Here is a 15,298-nt window from a genome sequence, read left to right on the forward strand (position 1 = left end):
AATGTTCAGACATGAAAATTAACAGTTTTATATTTTGTTGCATGTTTGTGACGTTATTATTATTAATATCGAGTGAAATAAAGGACAAAGAAAGGTTTTTCCAAAGACTGCTTCCTGTTCGAAGACGATGCTTAGTTTTTATAGATCTTAGGTTCTATTGATCCCAAATAAAGAGAAGTGGAGAAGTTAAAAATGCAAACCAAGCTAAAGCTCAGGTCTCAGGAGGTTAAGTAAAAGTAACAATCCTAAATTATAGATTAAGGTTATTATTAAGGTTGCCATTAACTGACTTTATTTTAAGACTCAAGATTCAGTTGTGTTCTTCTAAGATCCATAAATTCTCCAATAGAAAAGTTTGAAACAGAGACTTTACTGTTTGTCATCATAAACTTCATTACAGACAGCAAGACAGCTAAACCTCATATAACTCTTTATTTCATCTGTGCTGTCTCCAGCGTCCTTCACCAGCAAATCTTGACAGCTCTGTCCAGAATAGGAAGGCAAACTCGGGACATCTGCTTCTCTGCTTCACATGGAGACACACGGCAGTGATTTTGACACAGGGTGTCAGGGTAATCTGACAAGACAAGCCTCATGTTTTATCGGAGCGTTCAGGAAAAAATAAAAAAAAAAATGTGCCGCCGTCGCCCTGGCTCGTGTCTTCCGTACATCATTCTGTCTTCTTGACTGTTATGCTTTGCGTAGGTGGCATTGGATTGGAATGTCCTGTAAAGCAGACGAAAGAGGGGAGAAGAGGGAGAGACAGAAAGAGGGAGAAGTCAGACCCGTGACCTCTTCGGCCGAGCGATGTGTCTGGAGCTGGCAGGGGACGCAATTGAGAGTGACACTCCTGGTTGGAGCTGCCAAACTGCCACTTCCTGTCCTCTTTATTCACACATAGCAGGAGTTTAAACTGGACATTTGAAGAGCGGAGAACAGACATGTGTCTTCTTGCACGGCCGTCGCTTCTGACTGTCATTATTGCCGTTCACAACCACTCCGTCAAAAAACCACAGTCTGATATCCATCTGTCAAACACGGGTGGTAAAATATGGAAAGAAAATGTCAGAGAAGCAGTACGACGTCACTGTTACGTCACCACGTTAGCTGGAGGCAAAACAAACGGAAGCTTGAGGCGTCACTTTCAACCATGAAAATGTCACCTCGCTGTATTTTTTGGTGCAAAAAACTAAAAATTTGGTGCAACAATGCGCACACTTTGCATCAGAAAAGATTAATATGTAATGCGTCATCATTTTCAGCCTGGATAACATTATGGGTTAGAATAAATTGTGACTGAAATTACGTTAAGTTTATCATTATTTTGGGGATTCTTTTTTACAGGTTAATGCTAATGCTAACTGCTAGTTACTGTATGTGTGTCAGGGGTGTCCAAGGTTAAGTTTCTTTGTGTTACCCTCCACAGTGGTTCAACTTACTTCTTGTAATATCTTTATTAGAGAGACTTCACTTGATAAAGACAGACCAGAATTCGTCCCCTCTGTGTCCTCCTTTGGTCAAATCGTCTGTCTAGTGAGTGACAGTGCAGTGGTCGCTGTATATAGTCCCAATTTTTTAAAATAACACTCACGGTTACACTCGGAGAGTGAGTGTACTAGTATATTCCTCAAAATATGCATTTTCCTTGTCTATTCTTGCCAAAACAGTTCGTTGAAATATGCTAACAGGTGTTTACAGCCTATAGTGTTTGAGATATTTTGCCTCCAGTTAAGCCCCGCCCCCCCAAAAAACATCACACTGTTTACAAACCGGAGACTGTGTGTGTGTGTTTTTTCTTATAAACTGACTGAAATATGAAACTTTCTTCGTTCAACTCTTAATGCCTCCTCTGCTGCATCATTGGATTTGGGAATCCTCGGTGGCTCCGCGCGATCAAATTGCGGTTGAATTGGAGAAATTGGACTCATAATTTTGATGTTTTGTGTTGAATAACCCTTTAACTTTGTTAGGATCAAGTTGGTCAGTCTTCCTCTTCTGCTTTCTCCTTTAATGGCTTTGTTTTTCTCCTTCCTAGCATCCCTAATAACGCCTGCGCCTCGGATGGGTCACTTTCACCAATACAAATAAGATTCAAAGTCATGTGTCCAGCTGCAGGTTTTCATTGAATTCTGTCCCCTTAGGTCAAATTTGTTTTATTTCTCTGATATTCTTTCCTGCCTTTGTCTTACCACTATATCCATCTCTGTTTCTGTTCTTTTCTCTTTTTTCCCCCTCTCTCACCGCACAGACACACACTCTCAGTCGCATACACGCACACATTATCCTTGGGCTATTACCAGGATAAGTCAATTTGATCCATCCAAGGCAGTGGATGTCATTTTATTCATATATTTTCAAGCCTGGTGACTTTATTAAAGGCTACTGCTTCAATCTATCCTGAATGGATGAATGCACCCACTGATGAAACACAGAGAGAGGAAAAAAAAAAAAAATGAGGCCCACACAGCCTGAAATGACCACAGCCAATCAGCCTGTCATTTTCAAACATGTTCTCAAATTCTGTGTTTTAAATGCAATCGAAAACATCTTGCCGATTTTCAAGCTTTTTGGCACAATGTTTTCTATTCATCTGTGGGTGAAGAGACAGAGAGCTGCCTGCCCGCCCGCCCGCCTGCCTTCGAAATGACAAGAGAATGGCTGTTGAGACTTCCAGCTTGGGGGGAAAAAAATGAGATGTTACAGTCAGTGGAGGCACAGAGCAGAGAAAGTTGGAGACGAGACAAAAATGTGTCTATTCATGCCAACTGGTGTCCTGACCCTCCTCCAGGCTGCCATTGCCTTCTGTCAGGAGAGGGAATTAAAGGGCCATTCACTAGAAGACGCGAAGACTTCCACTCCTTTTCCGACCAGGCCTCCTAACTTCTTTCTTAGGCTGCGCTTGGTCCTTTTTAGATCAGCAACGCCTGGTGTGTGCTGAAAGAGGAACCGTCTCATTAAGGACAATTCAGAAACTAGAAAAAAAAAAAAGCAGGTCCTGTCTCTTTAAGGTGAATATGGAAATGCCAGAGTCTACACAGCCAACCAGTCTTCCAGAGTAGAGGGGGAAGGTCATATGGAGTTCAGAGCGAGAGCGTTGACTGATGGCTGGAGAGGGACACTGGTGTCCGCCGCTGCACCTCAAAGACCGGGCTTTGAACGGGCCAGGTCGAGCTGGGACCGGACCAGGGCCGGCCAGGGCGGAACTTAAGTCACAGTTTGTGGAGGTCACCGTTTACTAGATCAACAACTTATGGAAAGTCTGTTCTTTCTCTGCTAAAACCTAAAACAAACTCTGTTGATATTCTAGCAATCAGTCAGCTTGTCAGCTGCAAAAAAAAATGTGACCAAAGCTGAATGCCTGAGAGCCTTAGAGTAAGACCATGACATCAATTATACTTAGCACAATTACTGTGGTTACTGTAACAATCACTGCTGTGCAATTACTGTTATTTTTTTAAAGAAGAAAACTCTGATATTTGTCCATAACGTTAGTATTAGTTTAGTTTATTTCATTTATATAGCATTAAAAGCAAAAAGCCTTTGCACCAAAGTTTTTCCTATATGGTGTGATATATTGTACAAACCAGTCCTGTTGCATGAAAATGAGAAGGAGCAGAAGCCCCCTAGAGTTTCTCAAAACACTTCATTTCAACAAACATCTCCCTGTATAACTCAAAGTAAACACAGTAAATAGTCCTCTTTGTTGTCCTCTTTAAATCAGTTCACTTGTTGTTGTGTGGCTGCAAAGAAAACTGAATCTTTCATTTCACGAAACTAACAATAATACCGTTTAATTTGACAAAAACAACCTTCAAATCTTAAAGAATGTCATCAGCATTGAGGATTTTGTTTTGAATTCTTCAACCAAAATTGTATTGTATTATAGAGGGTATGCAATGACGTCACTGCCGCCTGGGGCCACGCCCCCCTGAGTGGCAAAAACATGGTGAATGTAGCAGCAAATACATCAAACTAGACTTGACAATGATCCATACGAACTCGTATAGATTTTGAAAAGTGGATTAGTCTTAGTTGCAGTTAGTTTTAGGTAATTTCAGTTATGATAAATGTAGCTAAATAAAAGATGCTAACACTAAGAGCTTTGCTGAGAAATAACATTAGCCATACAATACGCTAGCGTTAAAAGGATGATGAGGAGTGATTACAAAGCAAACATGGCGCCGTCTCGCGTATCCAGGCAACACATGTCGAAAAGGCGCATTTCAAGCGTCAAACTAAAAGTATTAATTCTGCAACAGTTTCCTCCTTTAATGTCATATTCTGCTTATTATTCAGTTTAAGTAGCAAATTGTGGTAAATTGATTCCAAGACATGACTCAGGGGTCAAAGGTCAGAATACAAACGCAACCAACAAACCACTCAGGTGTTTGTAACAAACAGTTTCAGGGGACTAATCTAAATAACTGAAGCGATTTGGAATAAATAGGTAACACTCATGTCTAGATGTGAGTATGATTACTAGGGAAGCCATCCACAAAAACACGAGCACTTGGACAGGAAGTTATAGTGGGGGAGACAGCGCAGAGATTTTTGCATCCACAAGGTGACCCAGATCACATCGAGCTTTGACAACATCCCGTGGCCTCCTCGATGCTTTCTGTTTGACTTAACCACGCCAGGCAATAAACCCGAGGCTCCCACGGCTACGGAGAAGGGAGATGTGTGCGAGTGCATATGTGTGACAGTTACAGAATCTAAATTCATCCCCTCTTGCCTCCGAAAAAAAAAAAAGCCTCCCGCATCCCTCCGCCGCCCCCTATCCACCCTCCTCGACTATCAGAGCTGTATCGTTTTGCAAACCTCTGCGGTGATGTTGTCAGGCTTCTTTCTGTGAAGTGGCCCCAGCCATAAAACAACAGTGACGTGAGTGATTGATCCAGCAATGAGGATGGCAATACTCCTCTGCATCAATATGAAGGCAGCCTGCGGGACTGGAGCCCTTTCAGACAGCTCTCTGTTTCTCCTCAGAGGAAAAATCCATACACAATTGATGGCAGTTCAAAGAGAGGCTTTATTGTGGGATATCAAATAAAACATCAGAGAACACAGAGAGAGGGAGAGGGAGAGATAGAATGAAAGAGTGCATGTGAGTGACTGAGAGAGCACAGGCGTGAAAGAGGGGAGACAGAAAGAGCGATCTGCATTTTGCTTTATCTCCTTTTTGCACCTGAATGGTAATGAACTGGCTTAGATGAAACAGAAAGACTTCATCGCTTCCAGAGGACTCGCAAACAGCATGTGGATGTCAGCAGTATCTATGGCACAATTACATTATATGATCCTGCACAAAAATGGTATGCAGATACGGGGAACAGGTGACTGTGCGGAGACAATCTAGATAGACCGGTGGAGGTGTTAAGTATTTATAGGGTTATTTCAGGGTATAACGGAGAAGTGTTAGCGTGAGAGAGAGAGATATCACTCGTTTCCTGTCTGTTCTCTGCAGCCTGGCCTCCAGCAAACCCTGTTATGATTTCATCAGCACTGCTTCTAATCCACTTACTTAATGAAATACATAATTAACACGGCTTAATTGTGGTAGGGACAGCTTTGACTGAAATCATTTCCTGTGGCCACTGTTGCTGTAATTGAATGTGTTCTTCACGCCCGATCGAGACCTTTTGATTGAACCAGAAGAGGTTTGTTGGTTTTCCTTTAATTAGTTCTTTTGTTCGGTTTAAATAAGACGCCTCGTGGTTTTCGATAAGATTTTTGACGGATATTCTGGTTATCCGGCGTACGATTGCGCCCGTTAATAAAGACAGAGACCGGTGATTCCTCTGTAATCAACTTATTGGATTTTGATAGGATTTAGCTCAATTGTGCTTTTCGCCGTTCGAGACGCAACCCATTTTAATTATGCTAAATAGCCCAGACGAGGTGCCAAATTCTCATGTCAAAACAAGGTAATATATCTAATCATAATTGACTGTGTTTCATTTGCTGTTGCACTGATTTCTTTTCTCTCCGTCTTCTCCCTCTTTCTTCCTCGCTCTCTGGCTCTTTGGTCGTGATTGATCGATGTGTCAGGTATGATGGGGCATCATGGTGTTAGAGCGGGTTTTGCAGCTCGGTCATGTGACCGCAGCAGATGGCACAGCTGAGTATTAGAGTGGGTTCACCTGCTGTTTGCTCTCCTGCTTCCTGCTTTACTGCTATCAAATACCACCAAGGGAGAGCGAAGGAGTCGGGAGGAGGGAGTGCAGCTTTTTCGGAAAGAGCGACGGGAGAAAATTGGAGGGACGGGTACGGCGAGATGAGATGAAGAGATCAGGAGCTGGGATGAGGAAAAAGGATGTGTGCAAAAGAAGAAGAGCAGTGCATTAAACAAATGACGCTCTGTGTTCTCTCCATGATGTCTTCCTCTTAATTCCCCCCTCTGCGCTGTTCTCCCTCTCAGTCTCTCCCAGTCATAAGGCTGAAATCATAAGCTCGTAATGATGGGATGTGGTCTAGGATCCATTTAACACTCGTTCTAGACCAGCGGATGAGTACAGATAGAGGGGCTTAAGAGACACACACAAAGTAACTATGACTGATTGCTGAGCCCGGTGACTCCAAGGGACATCCTCTATGTAATTCTCTTAGTGTAGCATAATATCATTTATCCTACAAATAGACATATGACCCTGCACTCCTCGTGTCACTCAGAGTTCAAGACTCGGCGAGTGCACTCAAAGGACAGGACACACGCTAATAATTACACACAATGTGGTTAGCGCGCGCGCACATAAACATACGTTATATTTTATACGCTCCACACTAGGAAACACACGCACGTACGCACAGACGGGGATAAGAAACATCATTCACACTTACACACACATGCTCATTACCGATGCATAACCAGCATACAGCGTCGAGGGCATCGCTGACTAATAGAAGCACTCTATGCGGCCTGCAAACATAAGCGCGTTATCAGTGATGAATTCCACCACACCTACCCACCTTGACAGCAGTCCAACCGACAGCCTCCTCGGCTGCTATCTGCCCTCTACAGCCCTGCTCCTGGGCTGTTAGGGAATGAGTGGCAGGTGTGTGTAAATGCTGGTGCCGATATGTCACCGGCACCAATCTGCAGTCCCCGGGGATTCTACTGGGAGTTCAGCCTGAGTATCACACCGCGGAGAAAACAATTTCTGCTGCCAATACTCCCGCGCAGATGAGAAATGTTTTAATATTTGCTGCTGCTTTATGGCCGCCGCTGTGACAGTGATGGAGAAAATGTCAGCTTTTTCCACCCTTAAATGCCACTCTTTGTCTCAGTCTGTTTCTTTTCATTGATCTCTGCCTCAGCCGCGGAATCAATACGGTCCACCAAACAGTCGCTTGTCTGAGAATGCATTGCCGTTTTCCCCCCTTCTCGAACCTTTCAGCGATACAGAATTTCGTGCTTTACTTTCTTTGCCTAATTAGTTATCCGATATGAGTCCGGCCTGTGCGAGGCGACGTGTACAAAAGGGAGAAATAGCGTTGCAATTCCACAGCTGATTTAGCTGTCAGTCACTGGAAAGATGTGCGGCCCCCAACGCCACCACCACTGCTACCACCAGAGAACAGACAATGGGTTTACTTTCTCCAGCTCTGAGTTGTAGCCTCGCGTGTTTTGTTTAACTGCAGAAACATTAGGGCGCGCAATAATAGCAGCACAAAATAGACAACAATACCCCGTCTCTCCCCTCCAGCTACTCCACAGCTCAGTGGAGGCTTGTCGATAGTAACTGACCCAAACTTGCACCCTCACGGGGTGAAGGGTAATTCAGTCAGTGTTGTCACTCAGCTGCAGTCCCTCTTCAGCTCTCCCCTCTAGCGCTGCCACAAGGAGGGAGGAACAAAAGAGAAAGGACGGCAGCGGCTTAAGGCTCGACCAGGACGGTGCATGAACGTTCCCCATCGACCGACCGACCGACCGACCGACCGAGGCCCTCAGGAGCAGACGGTCGCCGGGGCCAGCGTCGATCCCCATCAGAAATCCGAGACGTCAAAAAAAACAGACACAGGAAAGGATTTAAAGGTTAAGATTAAAATGTGAGCAACAATAGGCCTGTTTAGCCCAATACTTGATTCTGGGGTCATGCGGGGGACGTCAGGGAGAATGATGATATAATATAACGCATCGCTTCCTTTACACGTCGACAGCGCAGACAATTAAAGGTTTGTTCTCGCAAGAAATATCTTCCATTCCTGAGGGCTGGAGACGGAGGAAGAGGAGGAGGAGGGGGTGGGTGGGGGCGAGGGGGGGGGGGTTCAGCTTGAAACTGATTCCTCCTGAGATTTACAGGACAATGTGTTGTGTTTGTGGACACATGTTGAAAAAGACACACACAATCAGTGGCGTACGAAAACACGCGGAGAATTCAAATGCTCATAAAAGCGCAACAATAGATACCCCGTAAATCATGCAATTCATCATTCACGAAGAAAGGAAACAGATGCACAATACCTGGAAGCACCAAACTCCATGTAAGCTGCAGGCAGTTACAGGTTAATGTTTAGAGCAAACACACCACTTAGACGGGTTTACAGCTCACTTTAACAATTCGCATGTTTTCCCTGTGGTCCACTACAGTTCAATCAATATTTACAGCGCGAGCAGCTGTCTCCCAAATCCTGTTTCTGACCTTTCATGTTATCCTAACACTCGGCGTACTAGCAAACAAGTTGTTCACCTGCCATAGGACGCGCAGCAAAAAGCTTTTAAAAAATAATAAATGGCCGCCTCGTTTCAGGCCAAGTTGCAGAGAGGTTTAAGACCAAATAAGATTTATGTATCATAGTGAATAGTTCCACATTACAAAAAAAACAAACCAAGCACCAAAGTCTCTTTTTGGCTTTCTTATCTGTCTGTAAAATACACAGTGACGTCGCAACCAGAAAACAGTTAAACTGGTGAGGAGAAACAGAGAAACCGCCTCTGCATTTTCTTTTCTAACTCTCGAAAAGTTAACTATTTTGCAATAGTCTGTTGCATATATCACTTTTTTCCTTTCAGAAAGTGACGACAAAGATAATTAGGTCCCTAATGTATTAAGAGACATGTCTTTTCGTAGCAGGCAAAAATAAATTTAAATTGTAAAATTGAGCTTTTTGTGTAAGATTTACTGTCTTCAGCGTTTTCAGGCCCAGGACCCCAAACTGATGCAGAGATTAAGTAGGACAAGTATGTTAAACTCGGCCTAGTGCTATTTATAAATAGACATTGTTATTATCATTTTGCATTCAGTATTAAGCTATTCAAATAATAAACAGGTCCAAATATTCATTTTTCTTTTAATTTCAGACATGTGCAACAGTAGGGTGGCCACGCTGGAAAATTGTGGGGGAAAATTAAAAAAGAAAAAAAAAATGTATAAAATGTCTAGTCAACCAAAGATTTTGCGACCCCCCTGCAGTACCTCTGCAGACCCCCTAGGCACTATGGAGAAATGAACTGGAAATATTCTTTAATCTAACAAGTCGTTACTGATCCGGCATAACATTATGGCCACTTAAACGAAAAGTGAATAACATAGATAGATAGATGCTTTATTAATCCCAAACTGGGAAATTTCACAATTCCACATTTCCTTCAATAGAAACGACTGTTATCTAGCTTGTGAGTATAGGCAAGGATTTTTTTTTTTTTTTTTTAACCTTTGCCCTAATATCACTCATTTGGCATCACAACTTCAGCTTCTATCTCTGCATGATGTAGTCAGACATAAACTACTCTCCAGTTATCAGTAATATAAAACTAAGCTTATCTTAACAGCCACCGATATCCTCCTCTGGAACTCTATCATTTAAAGAAAGTGCAACCTCACATGGCACACAAACACACCCAGACGAGTCCTCGAGAAACATGAGTAAAAGAAACTGATGGCGCGTGCACACGAGGTCTTCAGAACACTTCAGCGAAGGTGCTACAGCTTGTCAAAGCAGCCCAGTGTCAGGTGACAACGCATCACGGCGCCTCAGACAGAAATGGCCCAGTAATGTCTCAGGCAATGAACCACGGGCCACAGCTTTGTCCCTCCATCACAGCTGAGTCCAAACAGCAGCCTGCCGCTGTCACTGTTAATGTGTCTCCACATAAACACTCGCCTTAATGGCATCACTGCTTCACTTTCGTGCGACCTGTTATCATTATCACTTTGTTTTCTGCTCGCTTTGGGTTCTGACTTGGGATGTGCTGCGGTCAGCGCTAATTTTCAAGCCGACGGAGATCTGTGTTTCCTCAGTTTATCGATCTGTACAGCGGGTTTGTTGCTCAGACCACGGTTTCTATGAGTGATAATGTTTTACTCACCCTGCTCATTGATGGGGTCAGGATATGAAGCAGCACCAGTCACAGCAGCAGTTTAACACCTGGTTGCATCACTGTTGCAGCATTTCCCTTCAGTTAAACCTTTTTCACTCCAGTTTACATTTGCACTTTATTCACTTTACTCTCACAGTCATGTTTACACCTTCTACGGACGGTTTGGAAAGTTTGTGACATTTATGACATAGTTGTTTTTTATATACTGTGTATAGTTCTATTTTTCCTTAAAAGTGCCCCCCACAGTTTTATAGAGGGTATGCATCGAATACCTGACGGGAATATGTCCTCCTCCTCCACACTAGGGGGCGATATGTGTCTTTTCAGCCGGATAATACCATGTTAATACGGTCTGTTTTCCGGTTGACCTGTTACCTCATATAATAAACAAGAGTTGTTCATGCGACAGACCGACATTTCAAACAACAACCAGGCGGATAATTCTGCAACCGGCTTTCTTCAACATTTTTATTCCGGGGTCACGCGGCAGTACAGCGGTTGTGGAGCATGCGCACACGCGTTATCCGATTGTAGTCCGATTAAGGTGTAAACATGGCGGAGAAAAACGAATTCTAATAAAGAAAACTCAGATTTTAGTCAGAGTAATGTGTTTACATGCACTTACGTTGTCCGGTTAGAGTCAGATTAAGGCAATAATTTGTTTTGTTTTCTTTCATGTGCATGTAAACGCACTGAATGATGCATATGAACTAGTATGGATTTGGAAAAGTTAGACGCTATTAAAGCCCATGATTTCATGATTTTGCCACTCAGTGGCTGTAACCATGGAGGCGTCCGCTAGCTCTGACATCATGTGCTTACTCTCTGTTGGCCAAATGAATTACACCTGGTGTATCAGCGCCACATAGCATTAAATAAAAGTTAACTTAGCAAGAAAAAATAATATTTAGAAAGATAAAAAAGTAAACCGGAATAAGCACAGACAAGAAATGGCTGTTGTCGTGGATGGTGCGTGCAGAAATGGTTGGTGTGTGCTACTGTTTTAAGTGTCTTATAGAGTATGGTGGGGGGTGGGGGGTGGGGGTCTGGAGAGAGATGGCCTGGGGGAAAAAACTGTTCAGGTGTCTGGTGGTTTTGTTCCTGCTGGACCTGAACCTGCGACCTGATGGGAGTGATGTAAACATACTGTATATGTGGCTGCTAAAATGAGCTGGTACGTGACGCAACATCCCAGTATAAATAAAGGGGGGCAAGAATCTTGAACTATCAGAAAATGATTTTAAATAAACACCCTAGAAACTTTTATTAAAGTTTGATTGAAATTTAATTGTAACCTTATCAACCAAACTGTCCACTGCAAACATCCATGAGAAAAAGGTGTTTTAGAAAACCGCGTTAAAGCGCAGGCTGCTTCCAGTTTGTCTGTCATGTTTCTCTCCTTATCTGATTTCTTTATAGAGGTGTTGACATGTTTCAGTATCTTAGTGATTATTGCGGCGAGGCTCAGAGATGCTGTAGTATTGCGTTTTCTTGTCAACTAAAACACATGCAGTGAGCAATAATATGACTATAAATAGTCCAGGTCTTTGGCTCTTGATAGTCTCTGACTCTTGCTTTTAATTGACTGTGTATTGCAGTATTTCTCTTTGATTTCTCTTTACATTTATACCTAAAAAAAAAAACAATAGTCGGCTATAGCTGGATGTTACCGAGCAGTCACACAAATCATCTTTTGTCTAAAATATGATTTAGGCAAAAAAAAAAAAAAAAAATCATCTTTTGTCTAAACGATGATTTGTTTGACTCAATAGCGTTTGAATGCTGGTATTGTGCGACATGTTTCCCTCCGCCACACGTTTCATAGTTTTCTGCCTAATCCTCTTTTCCACAGTCTAGTCTGAAAAAGGCCTTTCACTCTGTGGCCTAAGGGACATGAATAATGTTGATACAGAGGCTGTTTCATAAACTCCTAACACAGTAATCACACTCTGACAGATGTAGGCCCACTGCATACTCCACGCACACACACACACACACACACACACATGGATTTAACCCCCTCCTTCTTCTCCGTGTGACTCACTGCTCATATCAGCATAATGACCGCAGACTGATCCTGCCCACAGGGTCTGAGGGTTGGAGCAACACTGGATTCTGAATAAACAATGAATGACGTACGAGGAGAAGCTGCATGTGGTCGTAAAAACCAGCCTGTATTTCACAACATGGACGGACACTCGTAGTACGCAAACAGGCCCGATTCCGAGGAAACTGCTCACATGAAGGCTCTTTCGGGCTCTTGACAGCTGCAGCTCATACCTTAACAAATATACCAAATGACCAAATTTGGTGACCAAATGCAGAACAATAGTTTGCAATCTAACCTTTTGTCCCCTCGCTTAAGTGGCAGCATCCTGGTATAGATCCTGCGCCGACGATGAAGCTTGAATAGTAATTGTTTACCTGCAGTTGGTACAATGTCAACAGACTAATCCATCACGTGGACACTGTCAACTTATTTATAGACAAGGGGAATAAATCAGGAGAGTGGATGAAAGTTGAAAAGACAAACACAAGGACACAAATGGGAGCCCCGTAGATAATCCTTTAAACATTTTTAATCAGGACGTCAGTAACAGGAAAGACGAATGGAGCATCCATCTATGTGTAATTAAACTTGTGCATCATCATAATGTAGATGTAATGTGATGAACGGCTCAGTGGTGATATACCGATACTAATAGTGGAGCGAGTGATTTAAACTTCCTCATCAGTTGGAGTTTGCATTGTAATTCTGAAGGTAAATGATTTGAGCTATATTGCCATTATGGGTTTACATTGTCAAATTTCTGTGCTGAATGATATGAACAACCGTATATTTTCCACTAGGACATAATTCAGGCTTTTCGTTGTTGTTAATAGAGAATGAACAACCCAGAGGAGAAATCTCCTAGAACATAGGTCTTCAACACGGGGTCCGTGACCTCTAGGGAGGTAGTACTGCAGAAGTGGGGGGGTCGCAAAATCTTTGGTTGATTAGACATTTTTTATATATTTTTATAAATGTTCCCCCACAGATTTAAATTTCTCCAGGTCGGGCCTTTCTGGGCAGAGTTTGCGTGTTCTCCCTGTGTCTGCGTAGGTTTTCTCCAGGTGCTCCGGTTTCCTCCCACCTCCAAAGACATGCTAGTTAGGCTAATTGGTGATGCTAATAGTCGTCATCTCCAACCAGTCTGCCCATTTTCCTCTGACCTCTCACATCAACAAGGCATTGTTGGCACTCACTGGATATTTTCTCATTTTTGAACACTAGAGATGGTTGTGAGTTAAAACCCCAGTAGATCAACAGTTTCAACAACCATACCAAGTTCACTTAATCCCCTTTCTTCCCCATTCTGATGCTCAGTTTGAACTTCAGCAAGTTGTCTTGATCACCTCTACATGAATAAATGCATTGAATTGCAGCTATGTGATTGGGTAATTAGCTATTTGGATTCAAAAGCTGTTGGGAGGATATTAGTTAAACATCTGGTTTCTGGTAAACATCTTTCTTTTTGTAGTATAGTTAATAATCCCCTCAACTCTTTGTGGAAGCCTGAACGGAAGTGGATTTTGGCAGCCGCTGTCATCTCCTGGAAAATCTGTTTTCAGCACTTTATCTCGCGATTCCTCCTTCAACTGTATTCCTTTCAGCGCCGACAAAACCGGACGCCTCTCCATCACTTACTGCCAAAAATTCCCCCTCGTTTGTTCACACGCGGGAGATAAGAAAGCACCGCGTGTACTTATGAGGAAATTGAGCATGCATCAATATTTCCCACACGAGTCTCATTTTGGAATTTCAGAGAAGTGCTCTGTGTCACTCCACTCGCGTCTCCCACACACTCACAGATGTGTTGTCAGGAGGTGTTCTCTCTCTCTCTTCTCCCCGGCGTCTTTTTCAGCGGTTTCAGGGAAGGGGGGGTGGAGGGAGGGAGACGGCAGAACACCTTCAGACGTTCAGACGTACGGCGTGATGGCTGGAGGAGGAATGCGAAGAGACAGGAAAACAAAACAGGAAAAAAAAAAGACATAAGAAATCCCGCTTTTAATCTGTGCCAAGCGTGTTTTTCTTCACGACGAGGAAGCGCAGATTTAAGTCGATGGGCCTGATTCTATCTGATCCAAAAATTAAAAAAAAAAAAAAATTAAAAAATCCTGGTGCAACACTAACTTTCAATGTCACTGAATATGTGTGTGTGTGTGTGTGTGTGTGTGTTAGGAGAAGGGCGGGGCATGGGGTGCGTGGGTGAGATTACAGTGAATGTCACCCTACCTCCTCTCTCAATCATCCACTTTCAATCCATCGCTGTCCCGGGGTTTGTGAGACAGCTTGGCGATGATGCCAGTAAAATGGGATCAATAGCATAGGGAAAAACGGACCAGACAATCTCTTACCCCCTTGAACTTCTGTACCCATGATTGATTTGTCCCCTGCCACAGCAGAGGAGACATTAGACACAAGAAACATGTGTGCATGTGTGTGTGTGTGTGAGACCACGGACACGTGTGCACCTGCGTACGTGTGTTGAAAGCATGTTTCGTAGCAAAAAAGTGTGGCGTCTGCTCGTGTGTGTGTGTGTGTGTGTGTGTGTGTGTGTGTGTGTGTGTGTGCTCGGTGATTGATGATCTGAAGCGCACACACATCATCAGCGAGGCATTTGCGAGGTGTGTGAGTCAGGAGCTGTCATCCCCCTCAGTCTCCCCAAGCAGAGGCCTCGGCTGCTGATTTATAGTAAATCATTAAAATCTGCTTATTATTGCAGCAGCTCATCACCCTCCCCCTCCCTCAGTCCCCGTTACCACCCCCCCCCCCCCCCCCCCCCCCCCCCCCACACCACCTCCTCCATCCGCCCCACCCTCCCTCCCTCCCCCCACACCACCACCACCACCACCACCACCACCCAAAACTTACCACTCCAATGCAGACACATTGAGATAAAACTACACACACACAGACGCAGACATAGAGAGAGA

The sequence above is a fragment of the Mugil cephalus genome, chromosome 10 (genome assembly GCF_022458985.1).
Source record: "Mugil cephalus isolate CIBA_MC_2020 chromosome 10, CIBA_Mcephalus_1.1, whole genome shotgun sequence".
In the NCBI taxonomy this organism is placed as follows: Eukaryota; Metazoa; Chordata; class Actinopteri; order Mugiliformes; family Mugilidae; genus Mugil; species Mugil cephalus.